Source organism: Engraulis encrasicolus, chromosome 14 (assembly GCF_034702125.1).
Source record: "Engraulis encrasicolus isolate BLACKSEA-1 chromosome 14, IST_EnEncr_1.0, whole genome shotgun sequence".
In the NCBI taxonomy this organism is placed as follows: domain Eukaryota; kingdom Metazoa; phylum Chordata; class Actinopteri; order Clupeiformes; family Engraulidae; genus Engraulis; species Engraulis encrasicolus.
The window spans coordinates 17,064,161-17,079,160 of NC_085870.1; the positions used below are offsets into that span (position 1 = coordinate 17,064,161).

Here is a 15,000-nt window from a genome sequence, read left to right on the forward strand (position 1 = left end):
GCAAGATTTGGTTTTCTTTCAGGAGTACTGAGTTTCAAAACAATGGGGTAACGAAATGCTGATCTGCTGTGTGACCATGACCAAAAAATGTTGGCATTCCTTTGGTGGCTTTTCGAATTCGGTGACCTGGCTTGGTCTGCGATTTGGGCCTTATCCATCACTGTCCAAAGGCGCCTCTCTGCTCTTCGCTCCCATTGTGCTGTCCTGGGGGTGCGTTTCTCGAAAGCGTAGTTGTTAGCCAGTTAGCAACTTGGGTTGTTGTCAATGGGAAATTGCATTCTAAACAACAAAGTAGCTGTAACGGGTAGTTAGCAACTATGGTTACGAGAAATGCAGACCTGACAGGGGTTGGTTTGGATTGGATTGAAGAGGGGGGGCTCAGTAATTTAGCGCAACATGGAATGGAAAAAAAAATATTTGTCATCCCACAAGGTCCTGAATCAGGTAATTAAACTGGAAAACCTCCCAGTAACCTTGTTGTCTTTCGCTCTCTCCTTTTTCATTATTTCTTTCCCTCCCTCGCTCCTTCCATCCTCCCAGCCTCTAAATCAGTGTTTCCCAACCAGGGGTACGTGTACCACTAGGGGTACGCGAGCACACTGCAGGGGGTACTTGGAAAAATGTCATTCTAAGAAATGCATGGAGCATAGTCACACTGGAATAGAAAAAGCGAAGTAAAACATGAGTTAGGGGGTACTCATGGCACAACAAAAAGGCTCGGGGGGTACATGAGACGAAAAAGGTTGGGAAACACTGCTCTAAATAACAGCATCAGTCAGCACGCCCTCCAGTCCTCCTGCTTTTGCTGTCCTTTCTTTGCCTGCCCGAATCCGAATCGGCATCCTCTTGATGCTGCGAGCGTATGTCTGGGGGAACAAGATAAACGACCCCCTTTGCAATTTGTCATATTAAGTATCGCGACAAGCGATCCAAGCAGTGCGTAATTACCAGGTGTGAAAGCTCCAAGGACGACGTGTCTTGGGTTCGCCCTGACTCGGTTAGAGTGTCTCACAGGGGTGTGTGTGTGTGTGTGTGTGTGTTTTTCTTTTTTGTAATTTCCAGGAAGAAGTGGCAGTGGATTAATTAATTGACCGAACAAGTGTTTGTTTTATGGGAGAGCCTGACTGCCGGCCTGCAAACTAAAGTGTCAGGAACAAGGGACAGGGCGATTTGTCCCGTGACATTCGTCTGTTGTTGGTCATCACTCTTTCTAGCGCTTTTGTGTCGTCTCACCATTTGTCACTGTACTGAACACCCGACAGTTCAGCTGGTCAGCTGTCACCTCTACGGTGAATGAAGATAAAGCAGCTAGATAGAGTCTGGCCATGTAGCGTTTTTTTTTTCTCCGATGTATTTCCACAGGAGGTAAAAGTTTAAATTCCGTCATCGTAGTAGACAGTTGTGTTTTTCAGCCCTCTGGTTATGGCTTATGTAAGAGGTGAGGAATGCCATACACTCATGAATCACTTATGAATTTCCTTCAGATGAACTGAGAACACCTTCTCAGTTTTTTTTCTGAGGTAAACATTCAGTTTTTTTTCACATAAACTAAAAGCCATTGCCATTTTCTGAGTAGTGATGGGCATGATTGCACTTTTCAAAGGATCTCTTAAGATCTCCTGCCCCCCTTAGTTGAGCACCTATTTGCTGAAGATGGCATTGTTGAGGCTCACAGGCAGCTCTGATGTAATGGAGTTTGGCTTTCCCCGTTCCCTCCGGCAGATAGATTAAATAGTCTATTTAATTATGCCAATTAAAAAGGTAATCTTATCTGGCCTGCTCTTCTCCTCTAAAGGGGATTTGACTGATACCAGATTCAGGGAGATTAGCCATAGGGGGAGAGAGCAGTGGAGAGAGCTAGCTCACAGCGGAACAACATGTCAAGACGTGCAATGATCCCTCCTGAACTTGGCTATGGAGTCAGCGTAAGCAAGCCAATATGTAACTAAAGCATCGTACAGGTATGCAGGAGATGATCCATCATTTGTGGATCTTAATTGTGGGAAACAAAAACGCTTGCACTTGATTTGACATGATGGTGGCTTAAGATGTCCGCTGAAGTAGGCTACACTGTGAAGTGCACTGCGGGGGGTCAATAGCAATCGATAGCACCGAAGAGAAGATCGTTAGGAAGGGATCACGAAATGATCCGAATCAACCATAAGTTCTTTCATCTGTCCTCTACTCTACCCCCAACTCCACTTCCACTTTGCTTTCGAAGCAAGGAGGGAAAGTAGAAGAAGAAGACGAAATACTTGGCTAACTCGACTTCACAGCCACGCACCTTATCAGCCAATCAATCTGCCTGGCTGAGCTAGACAGATTTCCCCCAAGTTGAAGTTGACAGACACTCAGGCCTTCAGGCTCTTTGTGCCGCTCAATCTCCGGCTCCATCTCCTTCCCTCCCTGTCCTCCATCTATCCCCCTCCTCTTCATCCCCCCCTCTCTCCTCCTCTTCATTCTCCTCCTTCCCCTACCATACCTCTGAGGGAGATGGCGATTGCCAGATAGGAGATGAGTTTCCATAGAGATCTCTCCGCTCTCCTCTTCATCCTCTCTCCTCCTCTTCCTTTCTCATCCTCTCTCCTCCTCATTCTCTCTCTCCTCCTCCTCTACCTCTAAGGGAGCTGGCGATTGCCAGATAGAAGCTGCGTTGCCGTAGAGATTTGGCTAGCTGCGTTGAGCGACGGGGGGGCCAGCCTGCTATTAAGTGGTGGTGAATGTTTTAAGTCCAAGCTGGGCTTGGCCCATGAAGGGAATAAGGAAAGTGTTTAAGTGTAGTGAAGTAAGCGTTGGAAAGGATGGGGGTAGCAGCGCTAACTGAGGGAGCAGTGAAGTAAGCGCTGGAAGGGTGGTGGTGGTAGCGGTGCTAACGGAGGCAGGAGCTGAGGGGAGAAGGGATGGTGAGGGTGACGCTGAGTGGAGTGGAGGATGGTGGTAGGGAGGCAGAAGCAGAGTTGAGGGGAGAGTTGAAGGGTGGTTGTAGTGGCGCTAACGGAGGCAGGAGCTGCATATAAAGATGAAGCTGTGACATTTGCAGCTAGCAGCTAGTTTCACGTTGTCCGGGCAACCTGAAAGGTTGTGTGTCTGCCTTGTGCTCTTAAGTTGTCAGTTCCTGTGTGTGTAAATGTGTCTGTAAACTGTGTGTGAGTGTATTTGGACTGGAATAGATGTTCATTGTCATATTGTCCTTTGTCCGTTTTGTACAGGGCCAAATGAAATCACATTCTTCCTAGCATAGTGACCTGTTGTAACCACAAGTCCATGGAGAGACTAGGTGTTTTTTAGGACAGAGTGTTCAAACGCACATGAATTGTGCACCATTTGTTTTTTTTTTTAACCAGACATGGCTAAGGTCATTGGATGTGAGGTGGTGTGTGTGACCACCTTGTACAAGGTGTGTGTGTATGTGTGCACACGCGCATGTGCACGTGTGTGCTCACCTTGTCCAAATGTATCCAGGTGTGTGTCCAGGCGTCTCTTCGTGCAAAACCTCTGGCCGACATTTATGTCTGATGCAAAGTTCGTTCGAAGGCCTCATCAGATATTTCACTCCTACATGTGTTCCTTTTATAAGGCCATAACTAGATACTGAATAGTAACATTGTTGTTCGGTTGGTAGCTACTGTGAGCCTCTGCTGAAAGATGCATTACAAACGACCCCGCGGCAACCTCTTTGAAGTCGCTACCAAACTAAAAATTCATGTATTCCATGAAAACGCCACAAGTTTCCAGTCACTCTCACTCCCTCTCTTCCTCTGTTCCTCTCTTCCTCTCTTACTCCCTCGCTCTTTTGCTCTCTTGCCTGCGGAGCAAACCGAAGTGGCACACCAGATCTGCAATGCACAGGCATTTTTTTTCAGCAGAGTTTAGCAGGTGAACAAGCACGCACACGCGCGCACACGCACGCACGCACACGCACACACACGGCTGGGATGTAGACTTTTTGGTTCAGGTTTCTCTGTTCTAAATTCTGTTCTGGTGAAGAACAGTAACATTTGTCTCAAAAGGTTTTCTGGCTACACCACCCCTCCCCCCTCACCTTTTTCTTTTGTGTGTGTGTGTATGTATGTGAGTGTGAGGTGGGTGAGGGGGAGAAGTGTTCAACACTGATATGCTCACTCATGACAAGTCGACAGATAGGCCCGCCGCAAGCTGTGAAAATGCAAAGTGTTACACACACACACACACACACACACACACACACACACACACACACACACACACACACACACACACACACACACACACACACACACACACACACACACACACAGAGCACAGAACACTCCCTAATTCCACACTTGCCCTGTCAGATGGATGATGGACCCCTCCTCCTCCTCTTCCTCCCCTCTTCTCACCTTCTTTCATGTCCCATCAGCCATTTGGTGAAGCCCCCGGCCCCTCCCTTCCCCCCTGCCCCCACCCCCCCTCCCCCCTGCTCTGTGCTTTGCTGTGCTGTGCAGCAGGGAGATTTGGTGTAGAGATCTGGCTTTATCTGGGATTGGGAAGGATGGCTTCTGCTGGGGTGTTGGCTTGGAAGGGTGGGGGTTGCTGGGAAGGTTTTTGGGGGTTGGGTGGGCGAGTGAAGGGTTGGGGTGGATTTGTGGGCTGCATTCACATGTACAGGCATGTAAAAGTCTGTATTGTAGCATGGTGTGTTGCATGAAATTCCCATTTTCATGTAATGCATTTTTTTTTCTTACTGTATGTAGGCTTGCCATACATATGTATACGGTATATGTCTTGTTTTGTGTGGTGCTGTGAGGACCATAGTCTACCTGACACACTGGTATGCTTGTGGTACACAAGTGGATATATGTCCCACACCCTCCCAGCTCCTTAACTGCTCCGTCCTACAAAACCAAAGTGCAGTAACTACGCCAACATTGAAACTGAGAAAAATGTCTTCAAAGGAGAGTGTAGTCACTGCAAATTTGACATAGCAATGTCTCTAAAACGGGACACATTTGGACCATAAGGCTTTATCACGAGATGAAAGAGGTGTAAAGACCATTTTCAGTGTAAACTCAATTTTGACAAAATATACAGTTACTGCACTTTGCCTTTGTATGCTGTTTCTGCATACAAACTCAGTTTATTCATGATTCTCTGCCACTTGTTTTTAGTGAGGGCCTTTTTTACTAAGATAATTTTCCATTTGCATTCCTCTCTCTCTCTCTCTCTCTCTCTCGCTCTCTCTCTCTCTCTCTCTCTCTCTCTCTCTCTCTCTCTCTCTCTCTCTCTCTCTCTCTCTCTCTCTCTCTCTCTCTCTCTCTCTCTCTCTCTGTGTGTGTGGTGAGAGAGCTGGCCACAGTAGGGAGGGAGGGAGGGAGAGAAAGTGGAATAGGCTTCATTGTGTCTTTTGTTGCAGGAAAGGTTGAAAAGGCCAGCGAATAAGAGGAGAGGAGGAGGGGGGACCAGTCAGAGAGAGAGAGAGAGAGAGAGAGAGAGTGAGGGACAACGTGAGCGAGAGAGGGAGGGATTGGGGGATGGAGAGACAGAGAGACAGAGAGTCAGAGAGAGCGACTGAGGGGTAGAGAGGGGGAAATCCAGGCCAGGGGGAGAGAGGAGGGGATTGACGGGGGTGTGTGTGTGGGTGGGATGGGAGTGGGGGTGTAGTAATGTAGTGAGGGAGAGAGGATGAGTGTGGGGTCTCTATCTCTCCCTCTCTCTCTATCCCTCTATCCTGTTGGTATCAGCGTGCGTGTCCACCACACACAGCTGTTGCTCTCTAGGCGGGCAGGCGGGTCACTGTGAAGGATAGGTGTGTGGGCGTGTTCAAAAGGGTGTGTGGATTGACACAGAAGTGACAATCCCCTGTGTGTGCGTGCGTGCGTGCGTGTGTGTGCGTGTGACCAGCAGTTGAGTATCGCATGAGACGGGAACAGATTGTGTGAAACCTCAATGGCTGAACATGGAACATCTGAAGGCCAATGCCATTTGGGCTGCAGGTTTGGTCTGACTCTGTGGTCACCACCTCTTTGTGCCCTGCTGAGTGAAAGACACACACACACACACACACACACACACACACACACACACACACACACACACACAGTAGAAGCCACAGAGTAACAGGTGGCCAGTGCACTTCCCATCCTTGCGTGTGTGTGTGTGTTTTCTGTGTAATATGTGTGTGTGTGTGTGTGTGTGTGTGTGTGTGTGTGTGTGTGTGTGTGTGTGTGTGTGTGTGTGTGTGTGTGTGTGTGTGTGTGTGTGTGTGTGTGTGTGTGTGTGTGTGTGTGTGCGTGTGTGTGTGTGTTTTCTGTGTAATATGTGTGTGTGTGTGTGTGTAATATTCTAGTACTTGACGGCGGAGTTCAGCGACACTTGATGCCTATTCCACAATGGCAGGGCAACGCAGGCCCACAGCTGGCACGGCGCCATTTCTCTCCCTGTGATGGAATGGTTGGCAGGAGAGAGGGAGTGAGGGGGGAAGAAAGGAGGGAGAGAGGGAGAGAAAGGGCAAGGGAGCAAGAGAGGGACAGAGGGAGGGAGGGATAAGGGGAGTGGGAGAGCGAGAGAGAGAGAGGCCATGGCAGAAGCAGCCGACAGAATTCCTGCTCCGTGCACTTGTTGCTAAGTGGAGACCAAGGCTTTTTGGAAAGACGGGGGAAACACTTTTGCTCTTTCTTTCCTTTTTTCTCTCCAGTATTCTTTTCTTTCTTTCTCTTTCTCTCTCTGTGTTTCTCTCTCTCTCCCACTCTCTTCTCAGGCCCTGTCTGTGTTCAAATCCTCAGGGGTATGCACCCAAAGTTCCCCCCTTAAAACACCACACACACACACACACACACACACACACACACACACACACACACACACACACACACACACTCTATACACACACACACACACACACACTCTATACACACACACACACACACACACACACACACACTCTATACACACACACACACACACACACACACACACACACACACACACACACACACACACACACACACACACACACACACACACACACACACACACACACACACACACACACACACACACTACACACACTACACACACTACACACTACACACTACACACACTACACACACAGAGAGAACCTCCCCTTCCCTTCTCTCTCCTCTCTGGTGTCCTGGGAAAGGGGTGTTGCTATGGCGAGCTCCGGGTGAATGTTGGCTTGGACTGTTAAATGTGTTGTTTATTGTCTCTGCCAGGCATAATGACGGACTGATGAAGGGTGTAATATTCCCTGAAAGAGGGGGGCGATGGGACATGTTTTTTAGTCCTTGTTTTTGGAGGGCAGCGTTGTGTGTCTTTGCGTCTTTGTTGGACGGTAATGAGCTGGGGCAGGGTAGTTGACATTGACCAATTCTTTTTATGCTTATGAGTACTCCAGGACACCCTTCAGGGTTTAAGGGGATGTTATGCAACTTTTTAGGTACTTTAGGGCAGTGTTTCCCAACCAGGGGTACATATACCACTAGGGGTACGTGAGCACACTGCAGGGGGTACTTGGGAAAATGAAAAAATGTATGGAGCATAGTCACATTGGGATATAAAGCATGAGTGAGGGGGTACTCATGGTATGACAAAAAGGCTTAGGGGGTACACGTGACAAAAAAGGTTGGGAAACACTGCTTTAGGGTCAAAGACGTCTTTGTCATTCAGTGTTACGGACACCGTCCGCCGACTGTAACTACAAAAAAACATGATTTTTAAATTGTTTCAAGTGAATGGATGACGGCCAAGGCTTTCATGAATTCCCTGTAACAATAAATAAATAAATAAAAAGAGTCATGTTTTTTACAGTTACAGTCAGCAGAAGGCATCCGTTACACTGAATGACAATGCCATTTTGCACGTCTTTGACCCTTTAACATTTACGGATTGAAGGTTAACTGCTCAATGTTCAGTAGCCGAGAGTTGTCCAGACACAAGACCTCTATAACCATGATTGTTCGCCTTCTGTATACATTTTACCAGGGCAGAGGAAATTTATTCAGTGATCTAAACACTAAGGAATGCCAATATTGCAGTGTCCCTTTAAGAGCCCAGCACTTTCACTCTGCCGTGATCTGCTATGCTCTGCTGTGGTATTCGTTCATTCATTCATTCATTCATTCATTCATTCATTCATTCACTAGCTAGCCAATTAGCTAGCCGTTAATGGCTACCACTATAATAGTGGAACGTGGAATGTACTTGTTTATAGAATATGTCTCACCTTTAGACTGCAACGACTTGGCGTGCCGGCCGGGTGTACCTTATTAAAGAGGAATAAAAAAAAACTAAAACTTGAAGTGAAAACATGCCTCAGCTTTGAGGGTGTGGCGTAGTTTGTAGAATCGTGATTAACACAGTAGTGGTGTTCACAGACTGAGACCTTACCGAAATTGCTTGTTGACGCTCTTTTTGTGGCTTTATAAAAACCCCAACTGGTAACGTTGATAATCTTATCAAGACTCTCTCTTTCAACTGTTGTATTTTTGCTGGTAGTCACAGCATTTGTTGACGATCTATTGCAACCCTGTTGGTGAAGTAGGACTATAGTTCAGGGGTAGACTACATTTATCGAAACCATAGTTGCTAACTACGCGAGCTACTTTGTTGTTTGCTATGCAATTTCCCACCGTCATATAGGCCTACCTGAGTTGCTAACTGGCTTTCAAAAAATGCAGTCAGGTCAGTCAGTCAGTCAGTCCTCATAATTTGCATCCACCACACAGTCAGTCAATCAGTCAATCAGTCAGTCAGTCAGTCAGTCAGTCAAGTAAAGTCAAAGTGTCTCAATGTCTTTTGTGAGTGAATGACACTCGAGCCGACCCGAGCAGCAGTGTTTTCCTTTTGTAAACATTTGTGAAGTACAAACAAAACCAAGAAACCTGCTGTAGTGTAGTGTAGTGACATTACAGCAGTGCTGAGTCAGTGGCGGCCGGTGACCCAGAGTTGGGGTTAAAATAACACGCAGTGCCTTGCCAACCACCAGCGGGATATTTTAACCAACCGCTGGCTTGGTATACACACACACACACACACACACACACACACACACACACACACACACACACACACACACACACACACACACACACACACACACACACACACACACACACACACACACACACACACACACACACACACCAGTGTTGACTTAGAACTGGTTTTGTTTTACCGCATGGAGCTCCATTGTGTGAGGACTGTTATAGTTCAGATTTAGTGAATGTGTTTAGTATCAACATGTGCTGACTGTAACTGTGGCATCCGGACTGCAATTCATTCTTGCTTTATTCAGAACTAATGAACGGTCCACATTTAACAAATCAAAACAAAACACAGACTAACACTGACTAAAAGCAACATGACTACATAAAAATACCAAATATATCGTATTTTCAATGATTCAACTATGAATTATAACTCCATGGTCTTGAGCACCTGACTGTTCATAGATAGGTGCATAATTTATCCCCACGGGAGGCTCGTTGTCAATCATGAGCATGGCAAGGTGACGCATATTGCTCATTTCCCACGCACTCTTGCAAAGAGTATTTGGCATTTTGTGTAATATTCCAGTAATATATTTAGCTCTGAATATTTATCTATAGTGTATTATTTGTAATTTTAGGCATGGTCAATCACTGTACAGTGTGCTTGGCATAGTGATGTATTTGGCATGGTGCATCTGCATTGCACTTTGGCATTGCACTGAGCCAAAGTGATGCCTTCGTAGTATATTGTGTGCTGAGTCTGTATTAGCCTAGCCTACTGTCTGGGGAGCTAGGGCGATATCACATATTGTTCATTTCACAAGTACACTTGCAAAGAGTATTTAGCATCTTGTGTATTATTCTGTATTCGTGTAATTGGCATGGTGAATTACTGTATGGTGTAAATTTGGCATAGCAAACTTGGCATTGTAGTATTGCCTGCAGGCATAGTGCGGGGCGGGCCTATGCCTTTGTAGTGTGTGCTGGCCTTCTGGCTGTGGAGCTGGGGAGAAGAGAGGTAGAGGAAGTGGTGCCAAGATGATATTAAACCGGTACACTGCATGATGTATTGAATAGTAGTGTATTTGGCATGGTGAGTCACTATGTGGTGAATTTGGCATGGTGCATCGTTGTATTATTGCATCGAGGTATTAGGCCCCGTCCATGCCTTTTGTGGTGTACGCTGTAGCAGCCTACTGGCTATGGAGAAGGGAGTAGGGACCTGGAGGAAGTGGAGTGACAGGTGTAGCGTTGGGGAGTTCCCCTCCCACACTAAGCTCAGAGCCACAGGGACCTACAGCCCGTTGACATGAGCTAGGATGTGGGCAGTATGGGCGCACGGCATGGGGCTCACTATCCCCACCCCCCTCTCTCTCTCTCTCTCTCTCTCTTTCTCTTTCTCTTTCTCTTTCTCTCCCTCTCTTTCTCCCTCTCTCTTTCTCCCTCTCTCTTTCTCCCCCTCTATTTCTCTCTCTCTCTCTCTCTCTCTCTCTCTCTGCATCCGGTTAGTGTTAGTCAGTGCTGCTATGGAATCTATGGTTTAAACTTTAAAGGGTCACATGTCATCTCATTGAAAAATGTGAATGAAGGGGAGTTTTGGGGAGTTGGGCAAAGCCCATTAGGTGTGAAAATACCCCTTAATCATGAGCTCAAGGGTGTGCGCGTATGTGTGTGTGCGCGCTCACCCATCCATGGTGCAGGCCTTTAAGTATTTTCTGGGTCTCCTAGCAACACTTTTCCACTTGTTGCCGAGTTGGAGGCGGGACCTGTTGTCGCCATGGTTACGACTTCTTGCTGTGAAGACCTCTACACTTAACACACAGCACTCTGCTCTGGGGAAAGTCACACACACACACACACACACACACACACACACACACACACACACACACACACACATGCAAACACACACGCAAACACACACGTTGCACCTGGAAGCATTGTCCCAGCAATCAGCACTGTGTGTGCCATTTGCTTGTTTGGAGAACAATGCTTGCATAAACAGACAGGTGTGTGTGTGCTTGTGTGTGTGTGTGCTTGTGTGAGTGCACGCACGCATGCTTGTGTGTGTGCATGCGCGTGTGTGTGTGCGTGTGTGTGTGTGTGTGTGAGAGAGACGGAGACAGGGAGTTTAATGTGCACGAGCATGTGGCAGTATTGGAGAGACCCTATATTGTGTCCTTGTGTGCACCGTGTTCTTGTTATTGGGGTGTTTTTCACCAGCAGAGAAGCTGCTTGGCCTAGCATTCAGCCCTGCCTGTGGCCCAGTACTCTGCAGTGTGTGTGTGTGTGTGTGTGTGTGTGTGTGTGTGTGTGCGTGTGCGTGTGCGTGTGCGTGTGCGTGTGCGTGTGCGTGCGCGCGCGCGCGTGCGTGCGTGCGTGCGTGCGTGCGTGCGTGCGTGCGTGCGTGTTGCGTGCGTGTTGCGTGCGTGTGTGTGTGTTGCGCGCGTGTGTGTGTGTGTTGCGCGCGTGTGTGTGTGTGTTGCGCGCGTGTGTGTGTGTGTTGCGCGCGTGTGTGTGTGTGTTGCGCGCGCGTGTGTGTTGCGCGCGCGTGTGTGTGTGTGTTGCGTGCGTGTGTGTGTTAGGGGGGGTCGACAGGCTAATAAACCAGTGCTTGTGTCTTTGCGTTGCAGGGGGGATATGAGTGAGTCAGTGAGTGAATCAGTGACTGACTGACTGACTGTGAGTACTGTTGTGAAGGAGTAGGAATACTCTGTGTACACAGCTTCCAGTGTACTAGTGCATTTCGTTGGAAAGACCTGTGGTGTCACATTAGTTTGGTGTGGTGATGTTTTGACGTTGAGGTCACCATACTTCAACTTCTTAAGAGGAAAAAAACTCTTCCTCACCTTCTCCTTCACCTTCTCTCTCCTTCTCCTCCTCCTCCTCCTCCTCCTCCTTTTCTTCCCTTACCCTGTTTTTTTCTTTCTTCAACCTTCTCCTCCCCCCACTCTCTCTCTCTTCTTCTTCCTCCTCCTCCTCCCATCTTCCCCTCCCCTTCCTTTAGCACCTCCTCCTTTTCTTCCTCTCCTCCTCCTCCTCCTCCTCTTCCCCTCTTCCCCTCTCCTCCTCCCCCTCTGTATTTCCCTCTCCTCCTCCCCCTCCTCTCCTCCTGTATTCCCCTCTCCTCCTCCTCCTCCTCTTCCCCTCTTCCCCTCTCCTCCTCCCCCTCTGTATTTCCCTCTCCTCCTCTGCCTCTGTATTCCCCTCTCCTCCTCCTCCTCCTCCTCTTCCCTCTCCTCCTCCTCCTCTTCCCTCTCCTCCTCCTCCTCCTCCTCCTCCTTCTCTCCCTCTTCCCCCTCCTCCTACTCCTCCTCTTCCCTCTCCTCCTCCTCCTCTTCCCTCTCCTCCTCTCCCTCTGTATTCCCCTCTCCTCCTCTGCCTCTGTATTCCCCTCTCCTCCTCCTCCTCCTCCTCCTCCTCCTCCTCCTCCTCCTCCTCCTCCTCCTTCTCTCCCTCTGTATCCCCTCTTCCCTCTCCTCCTCCTCCTCCTCCTCCTCCTCCTCCTCCTCCTCTCCTGACACCTCTCTGTTTGCTTGGCTGTGTTTACCTAGAAGGTCTTCTATCTTCCTCATTTGCATGGAATAGCTGCCGCTGCTGCTGCTGTTGACACAGCCACCACAGCCACTGTCAACCTGGGGGGCAACACGGATAAGAACGGTGTGCGCTGTGTGTGACGTGTGTGTGTGTGTGCGTTTGTGTGCGTGTGTGTGTGTGTGTGTGCGCATGCAAGAACAAAAGCTGACTTCTTGTCCTTATGTTGAGGGGCCCTTGCTAATGCGTGTAGGTTATGGTTTAGTGGTTTTGTGTGAATTGTGAATTTGTTTTTTATTCTGTTTCAAGAGGACATTTGTGTTTTTTTATTGTGTGTTATTATAGAGCTATATACCGTGGGCCAGTTCAGCAGTGAAGGCAAGCACATTCAACTCTCTTTATGGACAAGCTAGTGAGTGTGTTTCTGTGCAAGGCTCTGTGTGGGGTGTGGGTGTAGTGTTGGTGCGTTTGTGTGTGTTTGTGTGCCTGGGAAGACACGGCCCCAGGCCTACAGCTGAGTAATGTCAGTGGACTGGGGCTTGACCATTAACATTCCTTCCACCATATCACAGAGGGCAGGCAGGCAGGCAGGCAGGCAGGCAGACAGACACACATACCCAGGCAGGCAGGCAGACAGGCAGGCAGGCAGGCAGGCAGGCAGGCAGGCAGGCAGGCAGGCAGGCAGGCAGGCAGGCAGGCAGACACACATACACAGGCAGGCAGACAGGCAGGCAGGCAGACACATAGGCTAGGCAGGCAGGCAGGCAGGCAGACAGACACATAGGCTAGGCAGGCAGGCAGGCAGGCAGGCAGGCAGGCAGGCAAGCAGACACCCAGGCAGGCAGGCAGACAAGCAGGCAGGGTGGGACTGCCCTAGGGCCAGCAGGTGTGGATAAAGCCTTATTCCTCCTCCATATCAGTTTATGAAATTCGCTCGCTTGCTCACTCGCTCACTCATACACTTTCTCTCTCTCTCTTTCTCCCTCTCCCTCTCTCTTTCTCCCTCTCCCTCTCTCCCACACACAAGGGACACAAGGGCTTTCATATGTGCACACTCAAATATTCATGTGCTGTGTTAACACCCCCACCCCAACCAGCTTTTAGTAGTAATAAATGTGGGAGCATGTTCAAGCAGAATATTAAATTGGAAACACACACACACACACACACACACACACACACACACACACACACACACACACACACACACACACACACACACGGCCCCCACTCGTTCTTGTACCCCCTGGGCATGAAATAAGAAGTAAAAAAGGCTCCAACAGCATTACCGAAAAATGCTGGACGCTTGCTGTTTTATTCCTCTCAGTCTCCACCCTCCTCCTCCTCCCTCACTCAAAATCCTTCCATCCCTCCACTGCTATGCCATTACTTCTTCACCCACTACACCCCTTCACCACCCTCCTCTTCCCACCTCCCTCAACACCCCTCCACCTCCCTCTCTCCATCAACACCCCTCCATCAGGGTAGCCAGAATTGGGTGGTTGCCTGCTCAATTGGGGTGCTTGGGATGACCGTCTGTGGGTAAAAACGATCAAAAACAGGCATTGGGCAGGTTTTTCCGTAGGTTCATGGCCATAGAAATCAATACAATTTGGTGCGAATTGGTTCAGCATTTAGTGCCTCCAGCCGTTTGTTGAGCCATTGGGCTGGAAATGACGATACACACGAGGCAACCCTGCCCTCCATCCCTCCTTCACTACCTCAAAATCCCTCCAGTCCTGCTTGAATAGCCAGTTTTTATTCGTTTCCAACCCCTCTATCCCTTCATCCCTCCATCCCTCCACCACCTTCCCTCCCTCACTACCTCACCTCAACATCCCTCCAGTCCTGCTTGAATAGCCCGTTTTTATTCGTTTCCAACCCCTCTATCCCTTCATCCCTCCATCCCTCCACTTCCCTCCTCGTCACTACCTCACCTCAATATCCCTCCAGTCCTGCTTGAATAGCCAGTTTTTATTCGTTTCCAACCCCTCTATCACCAATCCACCACCCCTCCCTCCCTCTCTTCTCAACCCCTCCACCCCTTCATCTCTCCATCCCTCCACCACTTTCCCTCCTCCTCACTACCTCACCTCAACATCCCTCCAGTCCTGCTTGAATATCCTCTTTTTTATTCATTTCCAACCCCTCCATCACCAATCCACCACCACCCTTCCATCTCTCTTCCAACCCCTTCATCTCTCTATCCCTCCATCCCTCCAGCACCCTCCTCTTCACCACCTCTTCCTCACCATCCCTCCAGTTCTGTTTGAATAGACAGTTTGGGAGCGTCAGCAGCATTCACTACCGCTACCTCACAGAGTGCACAGTAGGAGACTCGCTCAAGCTCAAGCTGTTAAACAGTTGCAACTTGTTTTTAATGGCTTGGAAAAAAAAAACCCCACACAAATCGTTTTCTCTCAACTTCCCCTCCCCTCGCTTTCTGTGTTTGCTTTCAGTACTTATCTGTTTCTATATATATGTATTTATTCTCTTT

General features: G+C 48.7%; 1 protein-coding gene across 2 annotated transcripts in view; it reads left to right on the top strand.

Moving 5' to 3' along the window:
- Positions 1 to 15,000, top strand: part of plxnb1b (plexin b1b) — a 170,455-nt gene that overhangs the window by 5,721 nt on the left and 149,734 nt on the right. The window lies entirely within an intron of this gene.